The sequence below is a fragment of the Trichosurus vulpecula genome, chromosome 8 (assembly GCF_011100635.1).
Source record: "Trichosurus vulpecula isolate mTriVul1 chromosome 8, mTriVul1.pri, whole genome shotgun sequence".
Classification (NCBI taxonomy): Eukaryota; Metazoa; Chordata; class Mammalia; order Diprotodontia; family Phalangeridae; genus Trichosurus; species Trichosurus vulpecula.
Genome location: NC_050580.1, coordinates 129,688,803 through 129,693,867, shown reverse-complemented (window position 1 = coordinate 129,693,867; position 5,065 = coordinate 129,688,803). Strand labels below are relative to the sequence as shown.

The following is a 5,065-nucleotide window of genomic DNA, read 5'->3' as shown; positions in this document are numbered from 1 at the left end:
TAAAAATAATAAACAGCATAGGAGCAAGGACAGATCACTGAGATGCTCCACTAGAGACTTCCAAATGGGTTGACGTCGAATGATTAGCAATCACTCTGGTCATCTAGCCAGTTCTGAACTCACCTACCTCTATTAACATCTAATCTACACTTCCCCATCTTCTCCATAAAAAGTCGTATGGGATGCTTTATCAAAAGCTTTGTTCGTTGCTTGTTGGTGCTTAAAATATGCTTGCTGCTTGATTTGATAAATGATTTTTTCAGACGAGAGAGTCTTCCAGAGAGGCACACCTAAAAGTCATCATTTTGTTCACAAAAGTATTCTTAGAGATGACTCAGTAAGCAGTAGGTACACACATTATTACTCCAGTTTTATAAATGAAGAAAATGAAACCCAGAATAGTTCTGATCTGGCCAAGGTTATGAGAAATTAGTACATGGCCCAGGTTTTCTTACTCAAAATCTAGTGTTCTTTTTGACCACATTGTCTTGGAAGGTGAAATAACTCCCATAGGTTCATCCCAGCTTTCACCTTTAAGATATCACTTTCCAATAGGTGTCTGCTACCTGAATAGGGAAGCTCTTTGGAAACTGTAGCTCTCTCTTATCTTTCTTTGATCTCTGTACATACTGTTCCTGAGAGGTATCTTTTTACTGTTAAGTGCATATTGGAAAATGGACCTTGAGCATGCAGAATCTGGGATCCAGGACCTTGGACAATCCAGAATCCAGGACTTTGAGCATCCTGAATCATAGGATAGTAGAGTCACAGACCTAGAGCTGGGAAGGCACTTCAAAGGCTGTCTAGTCCAACCCCTTCATTTTATTGGGGGTGGTCAAGCCATATGACATGGGTTAGGCACAAGAGAGTTCTGGTAAAGGTTTTCTAATAAATGTGCACACCTTTAAGCTTCATCTGGATTATTTACATTTCATCCATCACTTTCTTAAGTCTAGACAATCTACAAAACAATAAATCACACCTGGATCTGTTGCATTTACCAATTCCCAAAGTGAAAATGCTTATGCTGAAAATTGAACAATGAGCTCTCTCAAGCTGATGTGAGCTTATTTCAGCACACCTTTGGTCCAAAGGAAGTAAGAATTAGAGGAAGATCTGAACCCACATCCTCTGAGCCTAGAACTACTGCTCTTTCCATTGTGCCACATTGCCTTAGAAGCACTAGGCTTTAATATTAAACCACAGACTTCCCTTCATTCCTAGATTCAAAATCTTTAGGGGCAGGATTAATGAGGCCTAGAAATAGACAGCTAGGAAGGATAGAAAGAAAATATCTCTGTTCCCTCTGGAATATGGATTTATTGGTAAATATGGGCAGCAGAGCTTCCTACTGGACTAAATCAATCTACATTACCACTCCCAGTCCCTGTTTAATTGTGTGACCTTCAGCTGATGTCACTTTAAGGCAGGAATTCTTAACCTGGGATTCGTGAATTAAAAACAAATAATTTCAGCATAATCAGTTCCCTTTATAATTCTATGCATTTTATTTTATGTTTTTAAAAATATTTTTCTGTGGAGGGATCCACAGCCTATAGCAGAGTGCCCAAAGAAATGACACAAGCAAGGTGAAGAACCCCAGTATTAAAGAGAAACAACAGTCCTGGGTTTGGGGGCCTTAGAGTCCACCTGATAGAATTTCTGCCCTTTGCTTCAGTGAAACGGCCAAAGTGGCTCTGCTTTTGGGGAAGAAGGAAGGCATTGATTAAGCGTCTTCTATGTGCTTTACAAATATTATTTCATTTGACCCTCACAACAACCCTGGGAGGCAGGTACTATTTACCATTCCCATTTTGCAGATGAGAAAACTGAGGCAGACAGCAGTGAAGTGACTAGCCCAGGGTCACACAACAAATAAGTGTCTGAGGTTGAATTTAAACTCAAGTCTTCCTGATTCCATTTAGAATTAGATGATCTAGGGTCAAATCTTAGGATTGCTTTTTACTAACTGTGATCTCACCACTCTGGGCTTCAGTTCATTCATCTACGAAACGAAATAGATGGACTAAATGATTTCGAAGGTGCTGCCCAGCTCAGGCAGTTGATTCTGTGACACTATGATTATTTCCCAAATGGAATGAATGGTAGACAGTCTTTCAACAGAGAACAGAAAATAACAGTATATAGATGTCTGAGGAGGAGACAGCAGGCTCAGTACCAGATGAGGTCTGTGGAATGATTGGTTTACTTTGTGACCAACATTAACAAAGGTTAGGTTAAAATAAGGGAAGCAGACCTTCCTCTTTAGACCACAAACTCACATGCCGACATTGTTAAAGTGGAACGGAGTTCCTTGGGGGATAGCACAGCAGTTGGCTCCGGGCCTGGGCTTTCATCTGCTCTTGAAATGAGGAGGTTGGGCCCAATGATTTCTAAGGTCCCTTCCGGCTTAGAGAACAGAGGGGGATTGCAGCCAGGGGAAAGAAATAGGAAGAAGGATTCATTTTCCTGACTTGGACTATCAAGTTTCATGTCCAGAGAGGAACTCTTCTCTCTAATAAGACCAATGGAAGTGTATCCTTAATGTCGCCTCACTATATTGAGTGTCAGTTTCCTCATCTGTGAAATAGGGATATACTATTTTATATTCAGTTATATGATATTTGGATTATCCCTCCCAGGACTCTTTCAAAGACCAGATGAGATAGTGGATATAAAGTATTTTATGGCTATAGAATGCTATATAAATTTGAATTTGTGCAACCACATTTTGCCTATTAGGAGGGTCACACACATCAACCCACACATACCCAGTGTTGCTCCCCAAAGGAAACCTACTCAGGGCCTTAAAGGGATAAAAACAAACAAACAAGCAAGCAAGCAAACAAAAAACAACTCTACATCTCTTACAATGTTGTCTTTCCAAGCACATGGGAAACTATATTGGGGAGAAAGTATGGTTCTTGGTTTGCAGTAGGAGAGATGTTATGGGGAGAGAAAGAGTGAATGGGAGGCTTTCTTCATCTTCTTTTGGGGGAAAGTTAATTCTGCTTTCCACCTTCTAAGTGGAAGCTCTCTTTCCCCTCCTATGCTTACCCCTTTTCTTTTGAAGCTTAAGACTAAAAAATGGGGTAATATGGGAACTTATCTGTGTTAGGATGGAAAGCGATGGAAATATTTAGAATAAGAATTCTTAGAGATCACCTAGTCCAATTCTTTATTTGATAGATGAAGAAACTGAGGCACAGATTGGTCATTGTGATTGCTTAAAGGTAGAACCAGGTCTAGAAGTCAGGTTTCCTGACTTTCAGTTCCAGTTCTTTGTCCATAATACCACATGGACTTATCCTAACTGGTAACTATGTTGAGCTGTTGTTGTTTGTCCTTCATTTTTGAAGAGGACCAATGACATCAAAATGTTGGGGTAAAATAGTGACTGATGGATAATGTCGTGGCTTGCATGTGAATTGGATTTAAGTGAGGCAGAATTGTTGGCCTCACTCTCTTTCAGAGTTATTGAAATCCAGGGGCAGGACAAAAGTCAAGACGACTGACAATGACCCAGATTGCAGTGGATGATCTTGGCCTCTGATGTCTGACCAAGAGCTAAGCACTCCACAGCGCCTCCTTCAGCCGCCTTCATGGAGGTTGCAACAAATTTTCTCATCCACTCATTTCTCCAGGGGAAGTCTTCACATGTTTGGGGTAGCTATCCCCCTAATTCACTGACCAGTTTGAGCCCTGTTGGTTACCTTCCACCTGGTTTAGCCCATGTGCTGAGACAGTTTTACCAGGATGTGATTGCTATGCATGCAGCTCCTTGGAGCCACAGGTGAGAGTTGAGTGCCAGGTGGACAGCAAAGGGGGATGAGTAGCCCTGAAAAGTCCTCAGCAAGCCCTCCCACCAGAAGTGCTAGTCCTCCCTGAACACCCCACACACCTATATATACATGCTGCATTAAGCAATATGCAATAAGTAGGCTAGCACAATCTTTGGAGGGCATGAAAACTTTCCTGTGGTTATCAGACTGTTAGGAAAAATCTCCTCAAAGCAAGGCATATTTCTTTTCTTCATGGGGTGGGGACTTTTTCATTCCCCTCACTCACTGGCAGAAGCCTCGGAGGAGGCTCAGATATCACGTGCTTACCAGTGCTAATGAAATAGATATCATTACTTTTCTAAGACACAAGAAGAGCAAACCTACTTATGTCTTCAGACTATGCCATTTTTGTGAGAAGACCTGGTGATTAATGTAATATAGTAATAATGATTGTATGCATACCAATGATAGACTTTGTTAAAAACCTTTTACAAGCTTTTCCTGACAGCGGACAAGATGGTGGAAGTGGAGCAGAAGAAGCGAACCTTCGGGAAGTTCACCCACCACAGTGTGGACCCGGATCAGCTGCTGGACATGTCCTATGAACAGCTCATGCAGTTGTACAGCGCTCGGCAGTGTCAGCGACTCAACAGGGGTCTGCTGTGCAAACAGCATCCTGAAGCATCTGAGGAAGGCCAAGAAGGAGGCATCCCCCATGGAAAAGCCAGAGGTAGTGAAGACACACCTTCGAGACATGATCATCCTGCCCAAGATGGTGGGAAGTATGATGGGCGTCTATAATGGCAAGACCCTCAGTCAGTTGGAAGTTAAGCCCGAGATGATCGGACAATACCTGGGCGAATTCTCTGTCATCTACAGGCCTGTGAAACACAGCCGGCCGGGTATTGGAGCCACCCACTCCTCACGTTTCATCCCTCTCAAGTAACCCAGATCCTAACAATAAAAATGCGAAGGTTCTTAGAAAACAAAAAAACAAAAACAAAAACCTTTTACACGATCAAAATCAAATCAAATCCAGAGGCAGCATAGTATGGTTAAAAATAATACTAAACTTGGCTTTGAGTAACTGGGGTTCAAGTTCTGGTTCCAATATGTGTTGCCTGTGTGACTCTGGGAAATGTAGTAACTTCTCAGAACTTCACATCATTAGGCTGTTGTAAGGATATTGCTTTGGAAGTAAAGTGTTGTGTTGTGCTATGTAAAATAATATTGTAGGTGTTGGAACTCATGAAACACATGTGGGGGTGGACCTGAAGGGAATA

The 5,065-nt window shown here is 41.9% G+C and overlaps 1 pseudogene; it reads left to right on the top strand.

Moving 5' to 3' along the window:
* Positions 1 to 4,283: 4,283 nt before the first annotated feature.
* LOC118827906 lies at positions 4,284 to 4,730 on the top strand (annotated as a pseudogene).
* Positions 4,731 to 5,065: the final 335 nt, after the last annotated feature.